This window comes from Phyllostomus hastatus, unplaced genomic scaffold (genome assembly GCF_019186645.2).
Source record: "Phyllostomus hastatus isolate PE091 unplaced genomic scaffold, TTU_PhHast_1.1 phas_contig_58, whole genome shotgun sequence".
In the NCBI taxonomy this organism is placed as follows: Eukaryota; Metazoa; Chordata; class Mammalia; order Chiroptera; family Phyllostomidae; genus Phyllostomus; species Phyllostomus hastatus.
The window spans coordinates 39,310,589-39,319,161 of record NW_025333916.1 but is presented as its reverse complement, the minus strand read 5'-3'; the positions used below and the strand labels follow the sequence as shown (position 1 = coordinate 39,319,161).

General features: G+C 45.5%; 1 pseudogene; it reads left to right on the top strand.

Moving 5' to 3' along the window:
* The first annotated feature begins 223 nt into the window (after positions 1-223).
* LOC123824559 lies at positions 224-3,160 on the top strand (annotated as a pseudogene).
* Positions 3,161-8,573: the final 5,413 nt, after the last annotated feature.

Below are 8,573 nucleotides of genomic sequence, written 5' to 3'. Positions count from 1 at the left end.
TGTATATACTTTTCACTTGAAAATCAAGAAACAAATTCTCCCTCTCTACCAAGAGCCACATTCCTCTTTACCTTTTATTCGTGCAGAGGCTCCCCAGGCTCTAAAGTCCAATTGCCAGTGTCCAGTCACAGCCCCGCCACTTTCTACTCTTGACCAACTTCAGGCAAGGCACTGTGCGGTCACAGGGGAAAGGCAGATAGTGGTGGTGCCCTGGGTGTGGTCGATGCGAGAATCAGGTAAGCTGCACAGCCCTCACGAAAGGCCCAGGCTTAAAGGCTGCTGGATAAATGCATTTTCACCCGAGCTGGAATGTTATCCCAACCCAAACGGACCCGAGGCCCCATGGGCTGCATTTGCCAGGGCACTGTGTGTCCACTGGCTGTCTTAGTCATGTCTTTGGAAACTCCGCCTCAGGGTAGGTTTGAGCATGGGGCTCAGGTCTGGGGTGGTGACTGAGTGGGACCTGTGCCCAGAAGGGAACCATCCTCTATCCCAGGCCAGCTGGCTCATCTCAGCACAGTGAAGTAAGGGAGTGGGGTCACATACCAAGAACCATGAGGCTTCTGGAAAACCCCAGCCATTCCAGGAAAGGTCTCACACTAACACATCAACACCCATTCAGTTCACTTCATGTGTTGGGTCTTCTGACCTCCTGAGAAGCCAGCACTTGGAAAATGGGGCAGATATGGGAAATGTTTGGTGTGGAGAGAGTCCAGAGGGGCAGAAAGGTGAGGTTAGGTAGGAGGGCCTGAGCTCTGGGCTAGGACGGGGACCCAAGATGTCCCCGCCCTCTTAGTTCTGATTTAGTCCCCTAGGAAAAGGGGTTAATTACACTTCCATAGCCCACCTCTTGGGCCTCAGGTGAGAATTCCCTTTGATAACCACAGAGAATAAATTCTGCAAAGCAACATAATAGAGAGGCTTTTCCTTAGGGACTGTCTGAATGACTTTCCTTTTTTAATTTTTTTATTGTTGTGAAGTTACAGTTACCCCCATTCACCCCCTCGTTCCATTCCCCGCCCCGTCCAGCCCCCACTCCCAAAGACAATCACCACCCCATTGTCCTGGTCCGTGGCGCAGATCTTCAGGCCTACCGAGTGTTTCAAGAACCTATGAAAATGTTGAAGGCTTGAAAAAAAAAAAACCATAGGGGGCAAATTATAGAAACAGCAAAATCAAAATCAATGATTAACTTAAATGTTTATTCTTATTAATTGTTAAATGGAGTATGCATAAAAATCTCACTGCATTTAGAAACCATTTATAAAGTGAGATCTTCTCACATCAAGAGAGTTCCCAAGCATGCTGGAGATTGTCAGGAAGTAAAAGCTGATAGTAAATGGAATAAACAACTTACAGCCAACTCAGCACAAGCACGAAATCGTCAGCCCCGCCCCACGCCGAGAGCCCCATCCTGCCAGGTAATCACACATCTCCAGTATCACCTGTGTTTCCGCCCTTTCTTCTCCTTACATATCACGAATGCCAAGCAAAGCAAAGCAACCACTTTATTTAAAGGTAAAAAATGCAGAAGCTGACAAATAAGAGTTAGGTTAAAAACCAAATAACTCACTGGGTACTGATGCAGGGACCAGGCCTTCAGACATGGACTTCAATGGAACAGGCAATGCCTGAAGTCATAAGGCCAACGTCACCATTGGCTGATTTGTATCTTACGGCTTTTGCAATCCTGCTTTTCCCCAACTCACTTCCCTGAATCAAGAGAAAGCAGGTACCTTCCAAACCCACATCTCACAAATGCCTGGGATTTTTTTTTAATGCTCAGTCTCCATCACTGTCAAAGTCTATTTTTTAAGTCATGTTAATTAAGAAAATCTTATCTCGTGAGGTGCTGAATCCATGTGGTCCGTCTGCCTCCCCTTGGTGTGAGCGCAGAACAGAGCCTGGTCCCTCGTACCTGAGCCCCCAACAGTCCCGTGGAGTCCTCATCCACCCCACCCCATCCCAGCAACAAAGGAGTGTTTTCATTGGTCTCCCTTTCAAGCTTTGTTCAAACATTCCAATCACTTGGCTTATCTTATCCAACACTTTGATTACTTAATGATACTTGCAACAAGGCTTGTAGTTATTTAAACCATTTGAGTGAGCTTCCCAAGGGCAGTTTACACTTCGATAGGAAGCCGAATTTCCAATGGCTCTTTGTAAAAGGAATAGCTGGGTCTGGAGGAGAATACAGATGATTGGACTATGTCACAGGGAGGGTCCAACTCAGCATGAGAAGGGAAACGTGTTCTCTTGCATGAGACGAGGCCCTGTGTCTGAATATTAAACACCTAGTTGATGGAGGGTACGCCACCCAGTTTGGGCCCAGAGCCTCAAAGCACCTTAACGAGGTGTGAGAGCATGATACTGGAGGCTCCCCGACACCGACGGGACAGAAAAGCCTCCCCCTTCATGCCTGGTTAACTACAGAACTGGTTGGTTCTCCACCTCTTCGGAGCCCAGCCTCTCTGGGGCCCCCGGTGGTGGCAGTCACTAGAAAGGCGCAGCCTTCGGGGCTGCCGCTGAGCTGAGTGACCTGGAGGAAGACTCCACACTGCGCTGCGGGAGGGACCACAGGGACAGACCACCAAGACCTCAGTGTGGGGTCAGACCTAAGGGGCTGCCTCCATATCCCTTGCTGGTGTCGATCAAGCACAGATGAAGCAGGCGGCTTTTCTAAACTCGAAAAAGGACCATCTCTCTTTCCGCCATCTTTTTGTGCCACCCAACTGGTGTGCATGAATGCACTGGCTGATGCTCTCAAGAGCATCAACCAGTATCAAAACCAAAAAGAGAGACAAATGCCAGGTTCTTATTAGGCTGTGATCCAAAGTCACCGTCTGTTTTGAACTGTGATGATGAAGCATGGTTACATTGGTAAACTTGAAATTACTGATGACCACCAGAGCTGGTAAACTTGAAATTACTGATTTAATCTGTCTGTGAAATTGTAAATCTCACAGACAGATTAAACAAGTGTGGAGTAATCAGCCCCAGATTTGAAGTACATCTCAAAGAGCTAGAAAAATGGCAGAACTACCTGCTTCTGTCCTGTCAGTTTGGTTTCATTGTACTGACAACCTCAGTGGGCATCATGGACCATGAGGAAGCAAGACGAAAACACACAGGAGGGAAAGTCCCCGGATTCTTTTTCTAGGGATATAATATATACAGTAAATAATATATAAAGTAAAATGCCTCAATGGACCAAAAAGAATGACAGTTTCATTCAAAGGTCTTACAATTTGCAAATCAAAAATGCTACCAGGTAACACCCACAGTGGTCTGAAGAAAAAAGCTGAGGGTTCTTGTGGTAAAAAGCACATTATTGAGAAGAGCTTGTCCTAAATGCTTTGTTTCTGGGTTGGTCCGAGATGATGACATTCCAGATGTGAGGTCATCTGGGCACAAGAACACTCTTTCTAAGCCCTCCAGAAGGTAATTAGAGGATTTTCTGTATCTCTAGGCATTGCCGCACAGCTGAAAAGTTCAGATTTGTAAGTTCTCAGGCTAAAGTAAAATACAATATTTTCCTCCTGCTTCGGCCCATTTGGTCTGAACCAGTTTTGCCAGCTTGGCTACACAGACTCCATTGTAACTCAGCTTAGCACTACTGACTCCATGTCACTTTCTTCCCCGGACAGCCAGTGGGCCAGCATTAGGGGGACAGGATTGGGGTGGACACCTACCTCCAGCTCTGCTGATTCCGAGTTGAATCTAGTAGTATTCTGGAAACCTAGCTTGGACCTGGCTATTGAGGTGTGTGTTCGCCCTCAGAAAAAGAATTTGCGTTTTGGCTCCCTCCCCCATCATACCCCACAGGGATGATACATTGTGTTCAGGTGGCATCAGCTAAACAAAGGCCAGTCCCTGTTTCTATGTCAAGTTCTTTTTGAATTTTAGGGCCCTCACAGGACCTTAAATCAGACCAAAACCATTTTGGGGACTGCAATGTTTTTGAGAAAATTCCATCTCCATGACAGTCACTCTCAAGAAAGACCCAGCTTTTGAGACCAGGGACAGACACCAGCAGGCCCGGCTTGCTCCCGCTGTGGAATGTCTCCATTCCTCGTTCTGTTCCCCTGCACGGACACTTGCGGAGCCTCCCCCACGACCACGCTCCCCACCAGAGTGGGGAATCGGTTACAAGTGATGAACCTACACTGGCACAGCATTAGCCAGAGTGCACACTTTACTTGGAGTTCACCTTGGTGTTTTGCACTGTGCAGGTTTATACAACCGTATAATAGCATGCACCCACCATTATAATATTATACTGAGTATTTTTTCAGTCCTAAAACCTCTGCAATCTGCCTATTCATCCCTACCCCCTCCCTGTAGCCACTCCTTTTTTTTTAAGTCACCATCGTTTGCCATTTCCAGAACATTATGTAGTTACATAGTAGGAATCAAACAGTATGTAGCCTTTTCAAATGGGCTTCTTTCACTGAGTAATATGCATTTAAGTTTCCTCCATGTCTTTCCTGCCTTGATAGCTGATTTATTTTTAGAGCTGCATAGCATTCCATTGTCTGGGTGGACCACAGTTTATCTGTCACCCACTTAATTTTCTTTCATTACCTAAACACCATGTGATTTCCTGATAAAATGAGACAGTATCCTGATTTGTTTTTCGAGTTCAAATGTTCACATTAGCAAGCTTGTTTACAACAATATCCATCTATTCTCAGTCTTACAAACTCCACCCAAATATACCTCCTTGACCTCAGCCAGTTTGGCCCGTCAGCAATTTGATGAGATTCTTTTGGTGAATGTGACTGGCCTCCAGCAACAGGAGGATGAGGGGGTCTGTGCTCCTCTCCCAAACCTCCCTGAAAGATCATTAAAATGAAAGCGAGTCTCATCCCAAATTCATGCCAAGTGAACCAGGACAAGCAGAGGCTCCTGGCTCCTGGAGGGATTGCGCTTCCCCCCGCCCCGAAGCAGAGGCCATTAAACACCCACGGACTACTCTAGAGAGCACATTTTGAGATGGAAACAGAGAAAAGGGAGTAACCCAGCAGCCAGCCAGGATGGCAAGGTACCTTCTTGCTAGCTGCAGGACTGTCTTCAGGACTGTCTTCCCGAAGAGCAGGGCCAACAGAAGTTCACTCAGCTGGACTCCCAAGTCTTTGGACCTGAACCTTGATTCCAGGGAGACACGAAGTTCTGGGCCTCATCTGATACATTCCCTACCCCACCCAAGACCCCGAATCAGGCTGGGTCAAGGGCTCCCTGGCTCCTTTCCCTAGAGAAGGGTATCTAGGGCCCACAACCTGGCCACTGGGTGGGCTCCCTAAATGACTGGACGAGTCACTATTTCTTTACTTTTCACTGGACAGAGACTAGGATTTCATACAGATACTGGCGGTCACAAACCAGGACTACAGGGTGTTGATTTAACCTTATCTATTTTACTTTATATCTTCATTCTTCCATGCCAAAAATCCAGGGTCATGACACCAAAATAGTTACTCATTTTCTATTACCACCAGTAAGGACGACTGAAAGAAGGTGAGGATTTTTAACTTTTTTTTCTAACTTTTTTCCCCTGTATATTCCACTAAGGGATATTCAGATAACTGTGCTGCAAAGTCACTTGGAATAGTTCCTGCGGACACACCAGTGACTGGATGCACAGTTAAGTCCACTGGTTTCATTTTACTTTCAATCTTCAGTCATTTCTTTTAAATATGATTTTGCTTTATAATCATGCCAAATATTTACAGGATTCCCCAATTAGATCAACACAAAGGTTGGTTCAGGGAAGTCCAGCGTCAAGCTCTGCCTCTTCCGTCCCGTGCCTCCCTCCTCCTACACAGTAACACTCCTTATCTCACGGTTTAGCTTCCTGCTGTCCTAGTCGCCTACCTGTTTACATTTAGGTAGTTAGGAGGGTTTGTATTGTAATGGTTACCATATGTATCTTTATGTAATGTCCTTAGTCTTTTTTCTCAGCAGCTGTATGATCGAAAATGAAATTTCCCCCACTTCTGACATAAACATTGTTTTGACAGATTCTTTTCATATAGATGTTACAGCCTCCCAATTTTTGACAGATGTACCTACGTGGTCAGAGCATGCACCCATTATATGCCACAGTATATCCCCTTTCAACCGTCACCTAGTCTTAGTTCTGCAATGAATGATGTCCGGTGCTCCCTAGTGGCTCTTATGCTGACCTCTTTGACATGTTTGGTGGTCTGGCTTTTTCTCCAGCAGATTCCCCATGAAGGGTTTGTTGAGACACATTCCCCAAGGACCTGCATGTTCAAACATGCTTCTTTGTGGCCTTTATGCCTCAGAGCTCCTTGCCAGCTAGTTGCACGTTCCTCTTTGGCAACAGTCCAGCACTGCAGGGACACACAAAGGGAGAAGCGCAGAACATTCATCCCTTTCAGCTTTTCGCTTCACTTTTTGTTCACAGAGGAACCCAGCAGCCCTGGGAGCTCCAGGACATCTCTGCGCTGTGGGGCCCAGGTCCAGTCTTGGTGTTGGAGAGGCTCTCCTGAGTCCTCGGTTCCTTTGCTGTCCAATCTGATGGAAAGCAGTTAATTCATTACATTAAATTTTCTCTTTTCTGTCTCCTGATAGGCCAGAGTATCTTCAGAAAATGAAAATGCCTTGTATACTCCACACCATGTGTTCCCCTGAGGTGGCTGACTTCCTGGCTTCATTGAACACAAGGCCCTTTCCATGCCTTTCAACAGGCCAGCAGCAAGTGGACGGGAACAGCTGAGCGCCCAGGGGTGTCCCGTGCTCTTCTGCGCAGCCCGCCTCCTGCAGCGCTTTCCCCTCGGCACATTCATTCACTCTACGACTTACCGCTGCACTTACGCAAAACTGCAGGTTTCTTTTCTTCTGATCCCCGTGTTTTGAGGCCTTACAGTTAGGAGGGAAATGTTTAAATTCTTTGGGACAGTCAAGTTTTTAGAAGGTTTAAAGCAATTTAAAAATTGTAGGTTCTAGCCAAGATAGAGGCATAGGTAGAAACACTTCACTTCCTCACACAGCCAAAAGAATAACAACCAATTAAAAAAAAAAACAACAACAAAAAAACAACCAGAACTGCCAGAAAAATCAGACTGCATGGAAGTCTGACAACCAAGGAGTTGGAGAAAACATTCATCCGGACCAGTAGGCAGGGCAAAGATGGGCAGCCAGGGTGGAGAGGACCTGTACCCAGGCCACAGCTGGTGGAAGGGATTTCCTACATTCAAAGGCAGATAAGCTGGGAAGAACAAATGGGAAGCAAGACAGACCACGCAACCCATGGTTCCATCGTGGAGAAACTAAAGCCTCAAAACCTCTGGATGTACAAACCTGTGGGGGTTGCAGCTATCAGAGAAATCCCCAGTCTCATAGGTGAGTCCATTGGAGAGACCCACAGGGTCCTAGAATGTACACAAGCCCACCCACCTGGGAATCAGCAGCTGAAATGACACAGTCTGCTTGTGGGAAGCAAGGGAAGTGACAGAAAGTGGGGCAAGAACCGAGCAAGTGGCATTGTTCCCTCTGTGACCCCTCTTCCACATACAGCTCTACAACACAGAGACCTGGGTTGCTCCATCCTGGTGAACACCTAAGGTTCCTCCCCTTACAGTGTAACAGGTGCATTGAGACAAAGAAATACAGCCCAAATGGAAGATCAAAACTCCAGAAAAAGAACTAAGTGATAAGGAGATAGCTTATCAGATGCAGAGTTCAAAACACTGGTGATCAGGATGCTCACAGAAATTATTGAGTTTGGTCACAAAATGAAGAAATTAAGGCTATTCAAAGTAAAATAAAGGAAAATATACAGGGAACCAATAATGAAGGGAAAGAAACAAGGACTCAAATCAACAATTTGGAACAAAAGGAAGAAATAAATATTCAACCAGAACGGAATGAAGAAATAAGAATTTTTAAAAAATGAGAAGAGGCTGAGAACATCTGGGACAACTTTAAACATTCCAACATCCAAACCATAGGGGTGCCAGAAGGAGAAGAGGAAGAGCAAAAAATTGAAAACTTATCTGAAAACATAATGAAGGAGAACTTTCCCAATCTGGCAAAGGAATTAGACATGCAAGTTCAAGATGCTCAGAGAGTTCCAAAGAAGTTGCATCCAAGAAGAAACACACCAAGACACATCATAATTACATTACCCAAGATTCAAGATAAGGAGAGAATCTTAAAAGTATCAAGAGGAAAGGAGAGTGTTATCTACAAAGGAGTTCCCATAAGACTATCAGTGGATTTCTCAAAAGAAACCCTGCAGGTAAGAAGGGGCTAGAAAGAAGCATTCAAAGTCATGAAAGGCAGGGAGCTACATCTAAGATTACTCTATCCAGCAAAGCTATCATTTAGAGTGGAAGAGCAGATAAAGTGCTTCCCAGATAAGTTAAAGTTAAAGAAGTTCATCATCACCAAGCCATTATTATATGAAGCGTTAAAGGGACTTATAGAAGAAAAAGAAGATCAAAACTACAAACAATAAAATGACAACAAACTCACAACTATCTACAACTGAACCTAAGAAACAAAAACAAAAACTGAGCAAACAACTAAAACAGGAACAGAATCAC